The sequence below is a fragment of the Haemaphysalis longicornis genome, unplaced genomic scaffold (assembly GCF_048455015.1).
Source record: "Haemaphysalis longicornis isolate Haplotype H1 unplaced genomic scaffold, Haemaphysalis longicornis Haplotype H1 scaffold_9, whole genome shotgun sequence".
In the NCBI taxonomy this organism is placed as follows: Eukaryota; Metazoa; Arthropoda; class Arachnida; order Ixodida; family Ixodidae; genus Haemaphysalis; species Haemaphysalis longicornis.
Window position 1 is genome coordinate 10,014,981 of NW_027526460.1, and position 20,071 is coordinate 10,035,051.

The 20,071-nt window shown below is 48.4% G+C and overlaps 1 non-coding gene across 1 annotated transcript; it reads left to right on the forward strand.

Moving 5' to 3' along the window:
- Nucleotides 1–5,715: 5,715 nt before the first annotated feature.
- On the forward strand, nucleotides 5,716–5,787 carry Trnad-guc (transfer RNA aspartic acid (anticodon GUC)). The gene has a single exon. It is a non-coding gene; the product is annotated as a tRNA-Asp (tRNA).
- Nucleotides 5,788–20,071: the final 14,284 nt, after the last annotated feature.

A 20,071-nucleotide genomic window follows, 5' to 3' on the forward strand; every position in this document is an offset into this window, starting at 1 on the left:
ATCACCCTGCTTTTTATTAGAGCAACAAAATTGAAAGAATATGAAATAAAGAATATTAATATATATGCGAGAGAGAGAGAGAGAGAGAGAGAGAGAGAGAGAGAGAGAGAGAGAGAGAGAGAGAGAGAGAGAGAGAGAGAGAGAGAGAGAGAGAGAGAGAGAGAGAGAGAGAGAGAGAGAGAGAGAGAGCACTCTTTTTAATGTGTGCTGGTCAGCTCTGCTAGAGGCAGTGCTTGCTACGCCAGATGGGGGTGATTACAATGCAGTGAAGTGAATGTGAGAGATCGGGAAGGCAACAATTAAAGAGAAAACAAAAGTTGAATAAGAAATGGCGCGCAATGAAATGCAAGAAAAAAAACTCTATATGAAGTTAAGAAAAAAACATCATCATCAATTATGATGATCATCAATGAAGAAGAACATCAATGATGAAGAACATTAATAAATAAGCACAAGAACATGAAAAACCATAAAATCAAGGGAGGTCCCAAAGAAAAATAAAACCTAGAAAAGTATCTGTTGATGCCATAAAATCTCAGGTTGTGGATATGTGCCGGCGGCGGCTGCAGCTTTCATAGCGCCAGCAGGCCAGAAGTTAAATGAGACAGCTTTGGCTAGAATAGGGCACAATAAATCCAAAATATTTTTAAAAACACTTTGCACGCAACCCAAGCTGTAATTCGTTTTTCTTACTTTTTTTCTTTGATGGGCTGTATAAGTGTTCTCGAAAGACCATGTGCGGATGCTTTCTTCATTCATGAAATGAAATAAGTGTTTACGCAACTAAGCTATAGTATACACGTGGCCCATCACGCCTGTGGTGTCCCTAAGGGGCCCCGCAGTCACTTAGTCAACATTTCCGCTCGTGTACTTATTTATTGCGCCATTCTGCCACCACACCTAAGAAACATGAAGAGACCATATATAAAATAGCTGACATAAAGGCGACACAGAAACAAAGGAAAAAAAGAAGCGACGTTATGCGGGTGGCTCCATGCTCTACAGAGAACTACAGAGGTCGGGTAAATAAAGTCCAAGAGTTTCTTGTAAAGAAGGCCGTGCGTCCACCCACGAATAGCAGGAGGGCGGCCTGGGCGATGTTCTGTGGCTCCCATTTGTGGGGCTCGGGCTGTTTGGAGCACTGGACACGTCCGTAGGCAGTGGTTCTAATGCGGCCTCCGCAACAGGGACGGTGCAGCAGGGGCAGGTCGAAAAGGGTACTGCATGGCAAGAAGGCAATGGCGCTCAGACAGCAGGCATCAGTGCGACGCCTAAGCAGATTCTCCGAACAGCGACCTCCTCACGTCGGGTTAAGCCGCCAAGGTCAGACCCACGCGCAAGCAGAAGGGCGCGCGTGAAGCGCCGTTGTATATCTTTCATAATTATAGTATGGAACCCGCGTTTCGCTCCAAACAAAAAACTTGCGCTTACGTACGCCACGATGCGTCGTCATCAACATCATCTCTCGCACCATCATCGCGGCCTGCTTGTCACTAACCAACAGGGCATGGGTATCCCTCACTAATGTGTGGAATGGAACGAGAAGCAGGTACACCAGGTAATCCAGCTATGATCTTAACCACACAAGCGACGTGTTATCCTGCACAACCCGGTTGATGCAGAGAACAATCTCATGTTCGTAGAATTTCATTTTTTCTCGCTTGTGTATTGTGGGAATACGTCCTAATTCATCGTCATCATCGTCACCATCACCACCACCATCATGACCATAGCAGTCGTCGTCGTCAGTCTGTTCGTGCCCACTCTAGGGCGCCGGCCACTTTCAGAGATTTCCCTTCACTTCAGCGTGCGTTGGCTGAGTGCATTCTTTACTCCCGAAGTTTCTCAGTTAATGCTTCCAGGGACCCTTGGCCTTCTCCTATTTTGTTTTCCGTCCATTGGTAACCGTTCCATTGAACGTATAGCCCACCTGATGTCCGTTATTCGCATTACATGACCTGCCCAGCTCCCCTTCTTTCGATTAATTTGAACCAGGATGTAACCCACCCGAGCGTATCCCTCAACTCACGCTGCTGTTTTCTACTTGTATTGCTGTTTAGTTGACTTATTTTCCCTCTTTCCAAAATGGTTGTAAAAGGATACGGTGCACCCCCTCACCGCGTATTTCTTCGAATTCAGTTTGTCGTTCGCGGCTTCCGTGCATCGGGGTCGCTCAAAAAGCAAGTGTTTGTCTTTTCGATTTTCAGAGATGCCGGGCGTCCGGCGAGCAAGGGGGAGGGGGTGGTAGAGGCCGGGAAAAAACTGACCGAGCTACAGCAATGCCCGAAAGGTTGCCGCCGTAACCACGTGGTTACGCGTCGAGGCCTTCCTCCTGGTCCCGCACCGCTGGACGTGTTCACCCGGTTTCGGTTCCGTGCCTGCGGCGCTGCGCGCATTTATGGTCCTTCACCTCTTCAGCAACACGCAGTGCTCAGATCGGCCATTCAGCGAGTGCATTTGTTCGGGGTGTACTCCCTCTCTCCCTCCCTCCCTCCCTTCCCGTGCATCCTTCACGGCCACTGTGCCGTGCAATTTCAGTCGGTTGATCACTGGTTTTGGAAACCGCAGCCACGGGGCTCATATGCACTCGGCCTATCTGTGCGGAGCCATGTATTGAAATCCACGACGAAATTGCGCGGTCCGGCGACTTCCACGGTGCGTAGTGCGACGATCACGCGGTAGAGTGGTTTGTGGTCTGAGGAAAGCCGCTTTCCGGGGTGCAGTGAACCGAGATCTGACCATTGGCAGGAAGTAGGTTAGATGTGGCAGCTTCGCGGGTAGGTGAAAGGCTTTCCGCCCGTGGAAAGGGGCAAAGCGTTGTCGTACGTTGCCTGCCATGGGGCCCCTTGCACTTACTTAAGAAGTCGTTTCATGCTGTACTCAGATAAGGCCTTCAAATGGGGGTCGCCGAAGGAGAGCCTGAGCTACAAGGCGCACTTCAGTTGAGGGCTAAGGAATAATTTAAAACACCCAAGTGGGGTTCATTTGCGTGCACCTAAGGCGAAGGCCAGTAACTCGATGGAGGGACAAAATGAGGAAATTTGGGGGCAAAGAATGGAGTCGAGCTGCGCAGGACCGGATTGGTTGGGGGTCAATGGGAGAGGCCTCCGTCCTGCAGTGGACCTATGCGTAGGCTTTTGGCGATGATGAAACATCGACACACGGACGTTTTTTGTTTTCGGCCGACTAGATAAGCTTCGAAATACCTTATAGGCTGTTTCGTTATAACCAAGGAGAAGCGATTAGTATAGCAGTTGTAGAATAATGTGAAAGGGTGAGTGAGTGAGTGAGTGAGTGAGTGAGTGAGTGAGTGAGTGAGTGAGTGAGTGAGTGAGTGAGTGAGTGAGTGAGTGAGTGAGTGAGTGAGTGAGTGAGTGAGTGAGTGAGTGAGTGAGTGAGTGAGTGAGTGAGTGAGTGAGTGAGTGATTGTAGGGTTTAACGCGCCGACACAACGCAGGCGATGAGGCGCGCCGTAGTGGAAGGCTCCGGATTAATTTTGACCACCTGGGGATCTTTAACGTGCTTTTGCAAGCTGCATATTCTGCGGAAATTGTCTTGTGGATAAGCAAAGGGTTGAAGACGTGCGAAAGGGCCGGTACCAAACGATCAATGACAAATTTGATTTACTTGACTTGAAGCTCATCAATATCTCTCGCGTTATTGCTTTTTAGGGACGGGAAGGTTGAGTAAATTTACCTGGGCTTGTAGTTTCAAAGAAAACCTTATTTACATTGGGTGCGCCCAAAGTACTCTTGTCTATGTCGCCACAAACGTTTGAAACTCCAGACACAATTTTGTGAAATAGTTATTGAACATGTCCGCTAGCTCCCTTGCAAATATTGCTCATTTTTTCGTATTATTCGGATATCGTCGTATTCTGAAGTACCATTGGTGAAAATCTTATTGATGTCACGCCACAGTATGCCACTTCTAAATTTAGAGCCATTGAACAAACCCTCAAACCATGCTTTCTTAGCATTGCGCAGCCATTTTGTAACACAGTTTCTGTATACTTTTTAAGCGCTCATTGATTGATTTTAGGGTTTAAGCCATGAATTGAGAAAACACAAGTTTGGTTCATTCAAAAGATTGTCTCATTAGAATCATACTGACACCACTTTTAACGTAAACTTCGCTCAAATAAGCTACATAATTAGGAAAAAAGGGAATGGCCATGCGACACACTAGCTCATTTCCTGCAACAGAACCTATGATGTCAGATGTGACAGCTCTGGGATTGGCGGAGGGCGGAAAAAGCAAACGCAAATTAGGCAGAGCTTATAAGCTTGCCGAACGAGTTATTTGCGCTTAAATTTAGGGCACATCCTCTTAAAAGCTTTGTCAACAAATTTCCTTCTCTCATCCCTCCATCGAGTTATCGGCGTTGTCATACTTCTGTCCCCCGCCTCTCAATATCCACTCGGTTACACTGGTGTCCCATACGTAGCCATTTTCCCGCATTACATGTACAGCACAACTCACCTCTTTCTCTTAATTTGAGTTAGGTCGTCTGCCATCCCTGTTGGATTCCTAATCCAAGACACCTTTTTTCTGTCTCTAAACATTACTAATACCGTTCTCCTTATGCCTCGTTGAGCCGACCTCGGCTTCCTCTCGAGGTTGTTAGTATAAGTCCCCAAGTTCCTGCCACACAATGCTTTACCGGGAGTGCGCATTGGTTGTATGCTTCTATTTTTAGCGGCACAGGTAGTATGCCATTCGTACTTCGGAGTGCGCCCAATTTCCTTTTCGTGGCTTGGATCAGCACTTGCAACTTGCTGAAGATATATTCATTTCTAGTATTTCATTGCCTAGGCGGAATGGGCGCTTCCTCCATTTCAATTCAACAGGGCCCTATTTTTATTTACCTTAGCCATATGACAAAGCTTTCTGAGTGCATTTCCTGAAGCATCTTCTCCTGAATCACGGAGCAATACGATGTCTGTTTTTCAAAATCGTCCCCAAGGACCTCCCCGGTATCATTCGTACGTCGTGCGCCCCAGTAGTAGTAAAGTTTTCGGAAGAGTTGTCGGAAGAGTTGTCGGAACTAAGCTCTCTCGAGGGGGTACATGCTCAAGCGGTAATATTATTGGGCATGCGCAACATCTGATGAAAAGCTTCGAGCCTTTTATTGCGAGGGCGCAGGGCAGGCGAAGTGTGATCGGAGGCTATCAGCCTATCACAGAACAGGGAGGATTTAGCCTATCCCACACATTTGCATGCGCAGAACCAGTTGTCCACCAAGCGCCATCTAGCGCTCCGCTGCTAAGTTAACGCGATGGTGAACAAACGCAGACACTGGGAGCGTAACGCCATCTATGCGGCTGCTTCAGAGCTTGTGGCCTTCGATGGCTGAATATGTCTCTTGCGGTGTTCTGCACAGCAAACGTCTGAACGCCACTGCTTTCACTTCGCCCTCACAAAGAGTAAAGGACGCCTCATCATCAGGCAAGCTTCAAATAAATTTCTTTGGCGCCAAGCTACCACTGTATTGGCCTGTACAGCGCAGCCGTCAGCTACCAAGTACTCAAAATACAAATCCAGCTATCCCATCAAAGAGACCCACCATTAAGCGCGAGAAAAATGCATGTGATATCAGTGAAAGAAATAAAAATTCTGGCACTTGGAATTCAGCTCTGCAAATGTAGCATACCTTAGAACTGACAGTAACCTTATAATTTGTTGAAATTGGGTATTAAGGGCGTACGCCGCCAGTCCTCGTTAGTATAGTGGTCAGTATCCCCGCCTGTCACGCGGGAGACCGGGGTTCGATTCCCCGACGGAGAGGAATTTTTTTTTTCTTTGCTGCACAGTTGTCAACCTTGCAATGCAAGGTTATCTTAAAACAAAAAATGGAGCAGCGCTCTCTCGTGTCACATAAAGGCGAAGTAATAGCCGGCATTTTCTTTCGCAGAGAGGGAGGGAGGGAGATATACAGACAGACAGTCACACAGGGGGAGAAGGGGGGCGGGTACGAAGTGGCTGGCATGCACTGATACCTTGTGCTTGGGCAGAGATTACGATATCAGAGTGGTATTGTTTCCTCTTATTTCTTGCTTTATATCAATGAGGGTACTATGATGAGTATATGATGTCTACAATAAAACGATGTAGCTGCAAGATCGCGAATTATGAATTCGTTATTTTTGTTTAAGTGCTTAGTCCGTTATAAGCTTCCGCACGTCAAACCGTCTTTGAGACGAGAATGTCGTTCATAGCGGCGCATTCGCAGCGCGTTGACCTTTGTTCCCAGTAGAGTGCCGGGGATAACATGTATGAAATTGGAGGCGGGAAAAAAATCTGGCAAGGTCCACCATCCACTTGCTACGCCTCAGATGACCAACTAAGCCACGTTTTCTCTACCACACGGTGTCTTCCTGCACTGGTCGAGTGCGCCCCAATGAAGATTCAAATTACGCGGTTTAAAAACGGGCAAAAAAAAAACGATAATTGCTGGAGCGCCATCTAGGTTTTCCATGGAAAGGCTCTGCCCGCGAATTGCGGCGCTCTCTTTGAATGTTTGAAAACGGTATAAGTGCACCTAAAAGAGAGGCAGTGGCATGAGGAGCGGGCCTCAGCATTAGTGAGAAAAGGCTACAGTGAACAGGAATATTCCAGTCCACTGTACCAAGGTCAAACGTTGCAATGGCTGCTGTCATGTCGGCAAATTTTGCTTTTCCTTGTGTGCGCGAGGTGGTGCAGCTGACCCGCGCTGTGCAGGGGAAACTCTTTTTTTTCAGGCCCTTAGTCCATGGGCAGAGCTTCGACGTCACGTGATGTGAAAACCAAGAAAAAAAGAAAAGAAAACTCCTTTGGGGTGTTTTCTCTTCCTCCATGTGTTTTTCTGCTCTTCGCAGCATCTGTGAGCGCAGCGGGGCAATATTGATTCAGGGCAGTGTCGAACCGGTATTTTTTCGGGTTCCGTTTGGGTTCGGGTTCAAGCCTTTCCGGTTCGGTTCCGGGTTCGGTTCCGGAGCACCGGTTCGAACCGGTTCAAACAGATTCAAATGGTTTCGGGAAAAAGTGAAGCTTGAGTGTTTTTTCTGCTATTTGTTTTTTTTTTTTTTTTTTGCGCTGGGTTTTTCGTTTCTCTGCCGTGTCGGTATAAATACAAAGTCATAATGTAGGTTTCTTTGTAAAAGTGTTTTGTCTTGGCGAAATTAAAGGGACTGTGCAACGATTTCCTCAACTTTTTAAAAAAAATCTTGGATGCTTGCAGAACGTAGTCAACCATAAGTACCTCAGCCGAAAATTACTGCTGTACGTCCATCAGATAACTTAGAAACGTGCTCAATATATTTCTCTCCTTCCCGGTCTTGGCGTTCTTCGACCGCTGGAATTACGTCATTACAGTGTTGTAGCGGCTATTTGCCGGCTTTCCCCAAGTTGCAGCAAAGAGCACATTTGATAGCCTCTTTAGGAAGAAAGTCATGAAATGAAAGCAGAAACGAAGGCGTATTCGCTGCGACGAGCAAACCTCGCAGTCCCGCTCCGTGCTGGCAGTAGCTACAACTTACGGAGTGCCTCCAGACGGGAAGGAAGGAGTGAAAGCGTTTATGGGAAGTGTTGCAGAGTCCCTTTAACCGCACAATCCACTGTGTTGGAGCATGACCATGACCCTACCACCGCAGCGCATGGGTAGACAGTCGTTTGAGCGCACTATCATGGTTAAATTTTTTCAGGATAGTTTCAATAAAACACGAGTTGCAGCCGTTTCTCATAACCACACGTCTACGGTAGGGTCACATGTATGGACAGCAAGTGACAGTTCCTACTTGTGTACGACTGCATGGTTAGCTGACCTATTATGACAAGTAAAAAGTACCGCAACACGTGTTGTGTACCTATTAGTTTCACTTGTAGGGGCACACCCGGACATCGCCGGTCACCACCATTAGTACGTGAAAATACTGAATGGCAGATGTATACCGAGTGTATTTAACCAAAACTATAAAACTGCTCACCAAATAAATAATATAAATTCATAAATTCAAATCAAGAATCCCTATGAATGGGGAATTTTCGATTGGGTTAAGTATAGGCAATCAACCAGGCGATCCGTTAATATCAAATAATAGCTTAAAACTTTACCTGCCACCTTAATTCCGAGTACTCCCCTCTGTCGTCCCTCAAACATATATCCACCGAGTTGCGCATGCGCAAACCGAGACATCCGTGAAGTATGGACAAAATGTCGAATCAAATACATAACTTTAGTCCAACCCTTACAATAAACGTTAACCTGCCAATAAATTGATAAACTCACGAATCAAGCACTATCAAACAATTAATTATAATCAAACTGAATCGAGAGGTCCACCGACTACCAAAATCAACAAATGAATCGATAAGTTACAGTTACCCACTCATTAGTACTGAGAGCTTCAACTCAGTCTGATATTCTGGTAAGGGTTGTTTTTGTGCTTCAATTTAATTTACTTTCCTAGGTGCGGGTCTCCTTGACGTAGTTGCCCACATCACCCTCCCCAACTGGAGACTTACAACCCAATTTCCCCCTACCGTGCCTTAATAAAAATTGCGTCCTTCTCCTCTCATGCATCAGCTTAAGCTTGCTACCACGTATGTGCCGCCACGCCGTGTTGTATTTACGAGCTTTCACGCTAGCTAGAAGTCTAGGGTTGCCCGGAAACTTTAAAAGGCAGCTGGGAACGCAGCAGGATCGGCAAAACTCGCTGTCAGGTGTTCTGTCCCGCCGGTCAGCACTGAATAATTTATATCTCGAGCGATTAGTCTGCAATGTGGTCGAGGCATATCAGAGCAGCTTCAGTGGAAAGTCGTTTCGCTCCAGGCACTCGAAATACTTAATCAAAGTTCACCCGACGCCCCGGTAGAATCCATATGGACTCAAGCCTACACAGGTTTGGAAGCAAACGAGGCAGCAAATAGGGCAGCTCGAGAGCTTACCGTCCCAGCTGCACCTAGCCCCGTCCCCTTCCACGGAGCCCTAACAGGTCGAGACAGTCTCCCGAGAAAGCAGGAGATCACGGCGCACGACCACCCCTCGCGCTGCCAGCCACCATTAGCCAACCCGGCGCTATCCAATGCTAAATAAAGGCTATGACGACTAATGCAACAAACAACCTGCCATGGAGATATAGAATGCACGTGATCTAGCCCGTAGTTTAACCCTCCCCGAACCGCCCCGCGTGCGGGAAAGCATAGAACACGCCATTTGAAAATGCCCCAACGACTTTTTCCCCAAGATACCAGACGACGAGCACTGGGTTCAGGCGCTAGGGAGCTCAGACCTAACTATCAAACAGAGCGTCACGATGAGATCAGCCGACGTTACCGGCCAGCGAACGCTACCCGTCACCACGCCACCGTAAGGACAAAATTATTTGGTTAATTAAGTTTATTTATTTCTTTCTCCCTCTCCGCTAAATAACGCTTTATTCGCCGGGACGATGATCCTGCCGGGAAAGAGGCTTACACGATCACTAGTTGTTATGAACTGGCGTACATAAGGGGAGGATTAAATTAACTATGAGCGGCGCACTTCAATCTGCGGCACACTTCAGCTCCCAAAATCCGCATTCTACCTACCAATGAGGAGCAACTAGAAACGGGGAAATAACTTTGGCACTCATATTCAATTGTAAAACCAGGTTTTCACTAGTCTTTCTTGTTAACTTTTTTATCACATTTTGGCACAAAATTTTCACGAACAGCTTATAGCAACATTATACTCAATACAATATCAATAGAGCGTATACCAACTTCATGGCAAGAGCTATCAAAATTATACACACTCGGGCTAGTACATTACGGCAACGGAAGCTGTGCAAAAGATGTGAATCCAAGCAGAAATTGGACACCCACAACGTTACAGACCTAACATGACAGACCTAAACATAAAGCTACAATATCCACAGACCCGCAAATTTTAGTGCAACCGACGTTCGTGTACCTCTGTTTGTGCGTCCGTAATTATCACACCCCTACAACTCCACGTCACCTACAACATCAAGTATACTGCAAGTACCGTATCTGCAGAATTTCATCGCCCCGCCGATTGTAAAGCGCAGGTAAGCTAAATCATGAAAATTAAAAAAATAATAATTTGACGCAGATTATACCGCGCCAATGTAAAAGACATGGCATCACGTGCCTGGCAGAAGACATTTTATTTGACGCAAGCAAATGTGGCAGCAAAAATTTATTGTGGTTTATAAACTCGCTTATTCAGCTTCTGTTCGCATTAAAACTAAAGCGGGGAACATTGAAGGCCGACTTTGCCTTGAACCCGAGCAAGTTTTAAGGCTAGTTTTAACAAAAGAACGTGCGGGTTAGAATCGTGCAAATACGGTACATTGAAGGTGACGTCACCACAGGTGATTTGGTCTCTTCCGGCGATATTAACACTGGTTAAGTGAATTTGTATGCTGTGAAAGTGCTCTAGATGTGAAACCCGTGCATGCTGTGAGGAGGTGAGGAGTTAAATGGGAGAAGCCGCGAAGGGTTTTCTTTATATTGGCTTGTGTTCGTCCACAGCTTCTCCAGAGAACTCGTGATGCATACTGCAACGTTTGTCAGTGGCGAGAAACGTTTCATAAAGACAGGGAAAGACTTTCAGTTTCGAGCTAACGTTGTGTAGAGGCGGTGTTCACCTAACATCCCGATTTCATAGTGCGGAAGATAGGTTCTTTGTGTACAAGCATGAGCACCGTTCTCAAGCCGGGGTAGCCAGGAGCTCAGGCGCAATGGAAGAGGCAAAGGTAGTCCAGAAAAGTGCTTTAAAAAAAACTCCCCCCACCTCCCCGAAGGGGATCGTGCGGAAATGCGAATGCATTGGGTGCACCGATGAGTGCGCTGCGGCAAGCAGTAACGGAGAGAGGCGTGCGCTCCACTGCATTTATATACATTTTCCGAGCGCAGCGAGCGGAGAGAGGGTACGCGGAGAGGAGAGAGAGACCCGCGCAACACGCCCGCCCCGCGCGCGAGCTCTCTCTCCCGCCGAGCTCCGCGATGCGAGCTCGGCGGGAGAGAGAGCTCGAGCGCGCTCCTCCCCTCCACTCACTCTCCGCTACTCCGCCCGAGCTCCGCGATGCGAGCGCCCTCACACGCCCGAGCGCGCTCCTCCTCTCCCCTTGCCCTCCGCTACCCCCGCCGAGCTACCACCTGCTCCGGTTGCTAGGCGCGCCAAAACTGTTGCTAGGGGCGAGGAGGAGCGCGGAGAGATAACACCTGCGGGCGCACGCCGACGGAGCACGACAACCCCCGACTAAGAAATGCATTTGCATTTACGACGACGACGACGACGAAGGCAGAACTGCGAGGCGCGCGCTCACGTGCGCTCGCGCTGGAGGAATGCAGGAGCACGCTGACGGAGCACGACAACCCCCGACTAAGAAATGCATTCGCATTTAAAAAACCGAAGCAAACTATGACTGAGGTCTGCTTTGGTGTTGCGTCTTGCTGTGGCGGGGGGAAGGATTCCTGGCGTCTCGTACAGGAGGATATTGCAGGATGGGACGCTGGCTGACTTGGTACGGAGAAAAGAAGCTCTGATGGTTTCAAAATATTCCCACGAATCGTTCTCTCCCGAAGGTAGCATCTGAAAAAAAAAAGTAAAAAACCGGAATCAAAACCGGAAATTGGCCGCTAAAATGGCTACGATTAGGCTAAGTTTTATTTACGCATAATTTCTGAACAGTGAAGTTGGAAACGTTACGAAATTCTCGTCTGCTTCAATACGTGGTCGTTTACGGAGGAAGTATGGCTACAGAAACAGCTGTAACTCTTGTTTTATAAAAAAGATTCCAACACAAGTTACAATGAAAATGATCCGCTAGGACAGCTTCAACATTACGCCGAGTTTCATTTACTTTCGTGATTACACTCACACTGTTGTGGAATTTCCGTCTGCTGTTGATACGTGATCTTCTACGGGAGGGAAAGAGGTAGCCCCGCATTTATCCCCTAGTCTAAAACTGTGTCCACCCCAACTTTCATTCGGCTAATTAAACAGGCAGTATCCTCAGACGCGAGTTTCAAATGCGTTCTGTTTCGTCCACTCCTTGAACTACTTTACCGGTCATTATTTACAGAGTTGGTGGAGACTGGATTTTTTTTTTCTTGTGTTCACTTCAGCGAAGCAAGAGCTTGACAGCATATGCCAGAACTAACCACTGCGCAAAGCCCTGCGCGAACCACGGCAGTCACGCTGATTGAAATTGGTGGCATTCCGCCGAAGATGAGCTTTTCCGACCACTACGGGAAAACAGCCTTGCGTAAAGCGTTGGAAGAGCCCCTGACCAGCCGTGATGGTACCTACACTTCAATCATTAGACCAGAACTTGAATACACTTGCGTTATATGGAATCCACACACTAAAATAAATATAGATTGTCTTGAAAGAATTCAAAGAAGAGCCGTCCGCTTTATTTATGGTATATATGGGCGAACGGGCTCCCTATCTGCCCTAATGGAAATAAATGGTATCCCAGCAATAGAAACCCGACGTAAATCATTCCGGCTAAAATTTCTTTATGAATTAGTGAACCGGAAGCATTCACTTGATTCCAGTCCCTACGTTGGTTTCCTGGCAACAGGGCACGATCGTCATTTACATGCCCTTGCGTTATTTCCATATTTCGCCAAACTAATCTTTCCAAATTTTCGTTTTTTCCACGCACGATCTCTGAGTGGAACAAGTTACCGTTTGCCGCCCTTCTGTCGATAGATTCTATTGAAATGCATGTTTATTTAGTGATGTTATAATGATTTGCAGTTATCTTCTCTGTTCAATTGTTTTGTCGCATTGTTTTCTTTCAGTTCTGTTGTACCCCCCCCCCTTTTTTTTTTACCTGTTGTAATTTTTTGTTGTGTGCATGAAGTAAATCCTGATGTGTTGCCTTTTAGCTCTCTATTGCCTGTACCACTCCTGCTTTTGCTTCATGCGTGCAACACGGGGCGGCCTCTGTAGCATCCACCGTGGTCCCACGTAATTCGAAACAACAGCGCCAAATCTTCCTCTAGTAGTACGTGGCGTCTGAAAAACGTTGGACTTATCGTCATGGCAACGAGTGGCGAGGGGAGAAAGGAGGTTGGTGACGTCGCGGACGCTGCTGACGTCATTTTTCCCGCGGCAGCCAGGCCGGCGCGCGGAAACCGACGCTCGCCCAACTTTCGCGCCTGCCGCCGGTCGCTACCTCATGGGCCGCTCGGCAATGGCACCAGGCGCGAAAGTTAAACGAGCGGCGGCGACGACTCGAAATGGCCGCCGCCCGTCGTTTGTTATGTGTGCATTAACGTGTTTAATAATTGAACGAAGAAAACATGTAGGTAATAGTATGTTTTCTGGTGTCGAATTGTTGTCTTTGTGGCGATATTAATTGGAGTGTTACACAAACATTCTTTTTGCTTTGCGTTTATTCAAAATTCATATGAGGACGTCTTTGATTCGAAGTCATGAAAACACATGTACTACACTCATATATTGCACATACATTTTATGTACACAGTATTGGACTAAGCAAAAATATGACATATGCAAATTTAGGCATACAATATTGTACAATAGGAAAAAAACGTGCTACATACACATTTACTATAACACGGTTAGGCGGGCTAGTTGGTATTCTGAATTCATGGCTGTAACTTTTGCGCAACTTTAGACGGAGACAGATACAGGTTTTCGTGTCCCTTTTTGTATCTGTCTCCGTCTAAAGTTGAGCAAAAGTTACAGCAATGAATACACATTTAGGTACACAATACTTGATTATGAAAGAAGAACTTCGAAGGTTCTAGTCCGTACACAGATTTTTTTTTCGCGCACACCTGATTGATTGTGGGGTTTAACGCGCCGACGCAACGCAGGCGATGAGGCGCGCCGTAGTGGAGGGCTCCGGATTTATTTTGACCACCTGAGGATCTTTATCGTGCGCCGAAATCTCGTACACACGGGCGTTTTTGCTTTTCGCCTCCATCAGAAAAGCGGCCGCCGCGGCCGGGAATCGAACCCGCGACCTCGTGCTCAGCAGCACAACGCCTTAGCCACTGAGCCACCGCGGCGGGTTTTTCGCGCACGCCTCGGCGGGAGAAGAAAAGAACTTGAAAGTTCCACTCAATGTATACTTATTTCTTGGGCTCACCTCGAGACAGGAATGTTCCTTAGACATTAAAAAAAAATCGTTTCAGTTCAGAGACACAGTAATTGGGAACCTATACACTGAATAAATTTGAGGCGCTAAACAACGGGGACAAGAAGAAACACGTAGACACAGACAAGGCGCCATGTAGACACAGACCTATATGTTAAAAGAAAGCACGCACACGTATGCTTCAAGCCCTGCCTTTCGGGCGAGTTAACGCAAACTCTGAAAGAAAGCGTTGGCCCGCCCATTAACCTGCATACACTTCCGAGAAATCATGTTCACACCAACAAAATGCAGCCATAAAAAACTGTTGCAACACAATGACCGCACTGTAGACACTTATTGCTAGATTATATCTATGTACAAAAACAATGCGCAACCATGTGCACGTCGTAGAACACAAAGCGAAAGCGAACGCACCCGTCTTTTCTTTTAATGGCGCGTGAATTAACAGTCTGCTTACCGGGGGTGGGAGGGAAGGCGGGGTGGGGTGGGGGGGAGAAGACACCCAGAAAAAAAAAAGCTTTCCTGTATTTTAAGCCGCAGATATCGGCCAGGTTGTTACAAGCAACCCTCTAGCTCCGCTCTGGGCAGCGCCTCTTATCTCATCCTTTCCGATACGGCATGACCATTCTAACTTCATAACTATGGAACACCAAACCCACTCGAGATAAGAAGACAAGGCGCGGGCGCGCAGTTCAGATTGAACAGCAAAGCCGGCAATGCTACTTGGTTTTATTTATTTTTTAATGAGCGAAACGCTTGCAATGGCGGCTGCAGACAACGCATGTATTTCGGTTTGGCCTTCCACTGCTTCATGTGAAAATCGACTTGCATTGAACACCGCGGTGTTACGTCAGATTTTTCGGAGCACTGAAGCAACGCCTGGCAGTAGTTTCGCCGCAAATATACGTTTTGGAGCAAGACGGGGGAGGAAAAAATGCTTAGGGCGCAGCACCTCCACGCCACCAATCGCTGTGGTAGTAGGTACAGTCGGGGACTTAATTTTGCAGACCACGCGAGCGCGTGGCAAAAGCCACCGATGCGCGCTCTGGAGGCCCGGCGCCTGTTGTCGAGACCGGCGCGGCGCGCATGCGCGTCCTGTTTTACTCGCAGGCAGGCCGATTTTTTCGCTTCCTGCTGCGGTGGTGCAATAGTCATTCAGGCACCACAGAGCGACGCCTTTGTAGCATTCCTTTCTTCCCGGTGGCACATTTGGGGCCTAACGTGACGATTGCGAGGGCTTTGGCCCAAGTGCGCACGTCCTGATAAACACTTGCGCGTAATGTTTTGCTTGTTTGTTTTGTGCCTTATCGTTTATAGACGATGAGACCAGCGGCTTGCGAACGGCGTCCTCGAATGAAGCGCGTACGGAGCACAGTCTCGCGGTACGCGCTACCGACGACGAAATGCCAGCTATATGAATAGCGAACCTTTATTCACCTTGTTTATTGTGTAATTTGGCCACTGAACATATATTCCAACTCGCTCTCCGCTGCCCATAAAGTAGGCAATTTGCAAGTTATATAAAAGAAATTATTTCGGCGTTTTTGCTGCTACTTCATTACTTCGAAATGATAGAAATACGTACTCACATAAATTGTCTGTTCGCTCTGCCCGTCGCACTCGTAAAAATGGCACCTCGGTCTCCCATTGAATGCCGTAAAATTATTCGCTACTTTTGTGAAGCTGTTTTTCAAAGGGACATTTGCCGGCTTACTAATAGCCCAGGAGATGCTGTTAGCCGTGGAATTCATGCCTACGGGAATGAATTGCTCCAAGGCCGGAACATTTCTTCAAGGTCGGCTTGCATTGATTGATTATTAGTTTTTAACGCGCCGATATGCTACACAGCCGATAAGGCGCGCCGTAGTTAAAAGCTCCGGATTACTTTTGATTACCTGGGAATGTGTAACATGCACCAAAATTCCGAACACAGTTGACCATTTTCGCTTTTCGCCTCCATCAGAAAAGGGCCACCTTGCAGATGCCCAGCGGAGCGGAAGGACAAGGTCAACAAGGAAACAAGAGGACAAGCTGATTGTTTTTCAGTGGTTAAACACCCGTTCAATAGTGACAAAAACATTCGGAGGGTCCTAAGTAGTGATTAATATTACGGAGAAAAGTAGCAAATATTTTTACGGCATTCAATGGGAGACCGAGGTGCCATTTTTACGAATGCGACGGGCAGAGCGAACAGACAATTTATGTGAGTACGTATTTCTATCATTTTTAAGCAATGAAGTAGGCAGCAAAAACGCCGAAATAATTTCTTTTATATAACTTGCAAATTGCCTACTTTATGGGCAGTGGAGAGCGAGTTGGAATATATGTTCAGTGGCCAAATTACACAATAAACAAGGTGAATAAAGGTTCGCTATTCATATAGCTGGTATTTCATCGTCGGGGTCGCGGGTTCGATTCCCGGCCGCGGCGGTCGCTTTTCTGATGGAGGCGAAAAGCAAAAACGCCCGTGTGTACGAGATTTCGGCGCACGTTAAAGATCCCCAGGCGGTCAAAATTAATCCGGAGCCCTCCACTACGGCGCGCCTCATCGCCTGCGTTGCGTCGGCGCGTTAAACCCTACAATCAATCAATCTATTTCATCGTCGGTAGCGCGTACCGCGAGACTGTGCTTCGTACGCGCTTCATGCGGGGACGCCGTTCGCAAGCCGCTGTTCTCATCGTCTATAAACGATAAGGCACAAAACAAACAAGCAAAACATTACGCGCAAGTGTTTATCAGGACGCGAGGAGCACTTGGGCCAAAGCCCTCGCAATCGTCACGTTAGGCCGCAAATCTGCCACCGGGAAGAAAGGAATGCTACAAAGGCGTCGCTCTGTGGTGCCTGAGTGACTATTGCAGCACCGCAGCAGGAAGCGAGAAAATCGGCCTGCCTGCGAGTAAAACAGGACGCGCATGCGCGCCGCGCCGGTCTCGACAACAGGCGCCGGGCCTCCAGAGCGCGCATCGGTGGCTTTTGCCACGCGCTCGCGTGGTCTGCAAAATTAAGTCCCCGACTGTACGCCGTGAAAGGCAAGAAGCGCGTACAGTTGAGCTTGCCTTCTTTGTGAGCAGGTGCGTCGTGATGACATTGGATGGATTGAGGAGAGTCACCGGAGGAAACGTCCAATGAAGTCGCAAACCGTCCTCGACTTGGGGCCCAAACCTAGACTCATACCTGCTGCACGAAACAACAAAAAATACCTTGATAAGTATACTGAATCGACGTTCCAGCAGTTACTAAGGAAATCAAAAAACGGCAATGCCACCACAAATTGATCTTGCGAGCAAGAGTGTGCGTGCCAAAGACGCGTTTAGTTCTACTAAAACTTTGCGTACCTGCACAGCTGGGATATATTTGCACATTAGTTTCCACTCCAAGGCGAGTGACATGTCTCATTAACTTCAGGTTACATGCGCGAATTATTTTGAAAACAGAAGAGTGCAGTCGGTCGGCTTTCAAGGAATTCACTATAACTTGTACAAAGCTAATTTGCTTACCTGTCGTCTTTGGAGAAGGCGAGACACTTGGCCGAACTGTACCGCCCTGTGTTGCTGCACCACAGAGCTGCGCAGGAGTGGTAACGCTCCTTCCTCCGCTGCCCCATATTTAGAATACATTCGAATGTATTTTGTAATGCAGCGTAACTTTCAACCCGTGGAGGCGTTTAGGCAACCCGCGCAACCCTTCGCACGCCGGCTCGCTCACGCACGTACCGAACTGGCCCGCCGTGCGCGCCGAGAGAAAAAAAAAAAAAATATTGGCGCCGGTGAGCTGTTGCGCATGCGTGAGGAGGGGCGGAAGCGTTGACGGTGTGGAAAGAAAGAAACACTGAGGGAAAGGGAAGGGCCACGCCAAAGCACCGCGCCGCTAGGATTGCCACAATTTCGGAAACCGAAACTAGCCAAAGTCGCCGACCAGTGCCTGCAATATTTCGCAAATAAATAAAAATTAAAAAAAAAATGCCGCTTCTTTTCTGCCGGTGGTAAGGACAGCAGCAGATAACGAATCAGCCGGGTGAGCTGGCGCCCCCTCGCTCTGCTATGCTGCTGCGCAGTCGGCAGTGCACGCTGACGAGCACATTTTACAAGCTACGCCGCCGCTCACATGCGGTTTTACTTTCGGGGCGACTGTACTCGCACAGCGTCATGTGCCCAATGCTTATTTGGGGATTTAGCGAGGATGGGTGGAGTAGAAGTTTTGGTGCTGCTTGAAATAAATTTCCTAGTAACGCATACGTAACCTACCGGCAACCACGATGGCATAGGGAGGCCTTACAGTTGAAATATGTACGATGAAACATCACTGCGCTCAAGCCGACTAAGCCGGCGAGCACAGGATTCAAGACAGCGACGCGAGTGTTGTGCAGTGAACAGTTTAATTTCTGCAATTATAGGTGACACGAGTCCATGTACACAGATGTGAAGACTGCAGTCAACCGCTAGAACCACAGGCTTAGGTGCAGGGCACGGCCAAATGAGCTCCTACGGGGGACCACGTGAGCAGGGAACGAAGCCCAGGAAGAGGACGCCCAATGCGCCACACGGCCAGGTATACCTGCGAAAGAAAGAAAAAAAAAAAACAAGTAAGAAACAACTGTCGGAGCAGCGAAGCAGTCAACTCACCTAGAACGGGGTCCAGGGACCACGCCAGGCGGGAACACAAGGGAAGCTGGAAGGCAACTCAGTTGCACGGTAGCCGAGGGAAAAACCGAAGCAGCTTTATTTGGCTAGAAAACCTATTACACGCAGCGGCCAGCTAAAGACAGGACAGATTTGAGACGTGTACCTGCCTGACTAAATGCCCATAGTGAGTGTTTGCGTGAACGTGAACAGAAATGAGACAGTACGCAAAGGGAGGGGAACTCTCGGCAGACTGCAGGCAGGCCAGCTGGAAGGAACCGAGGACAAGGAAAGCGAGCACTCGCCTTTGCCGCCGCTCCGGACAGCGCCGGAAGCGACGAACCGTTGAGCAGGGATCCGTGCTTCAGTGGAGCTAGACGAGTTTGGCGAGAATTCCGAACGCCGTTAGCGCAGGGCACACGCCATGACATTGCCGTATAGTTTAATGTGAGAAAAAAAGAAAACATCTAGAATGTCACATGACGCTTGCCCAGTATTCACGGCGTTCGGAAAGAGACATTGAGCGTCGCGGAAACCTCGCGAGGGCTTGCGAGCTAACCCTATCGAGGCCGCAACGCATAGGTCCCACATGGGCCATTACGTTGCCGTCCCGGGAACTAAACGGCCTAGGGGCAGCAGCGCAGAGTTCACGCGACCACTGCGCCGCTGCCTCAACAGCTGAAGCCTAACCGCCCACCGCGAGGCTTTCACGACGACAATGTCCCACGAGTGGCGGACTAAGAAGCGGTGGGCTCACGAGCGAATGCCGCTCCGTTCGAGAGGACGACGTCAAAACAGACATATGTTATACCTAAGCCCGGCACCTTAGCCAGCACACACTCGCCCCGCGGCTTTGCCACGGAACTCACCATTTTGACGAGTCGTCGAGGACGCGACGCCAGTGTTGCTCTCAACGGTTCCAAGCGCCCCGAGATGGTCGTCAGGTTTTCCGAACCACGGCAGGGACCACGGTCCGGTATTCCAAAGCCACAGTCCGGTTTTCCCAAAGGCACAACACACGCACAGATACAACACTGTACCCTGCTAAGGAACGCCCACCCTTTTCAGCAACCGACGCCTCCGCCCGCAGCAAGAATGCAGTACAGCCGCCGCCACCCGGCGCGGATCCAGCAAGAAATGGCGCCGATGGCGGTGATGTCGCGCTTCTTATCGGCACAGGTGCCACCCTGGCACCGCCAAACGTACGCTGCTACTGGATGAGCAGCACCCCCTCGTCATCCCTTTTCAAGCGTTCGATGTCGAATTCTTGCAACAACAACGACAAAAAAGAACGATGTGTCACGCCAACCATCTAACCACATAT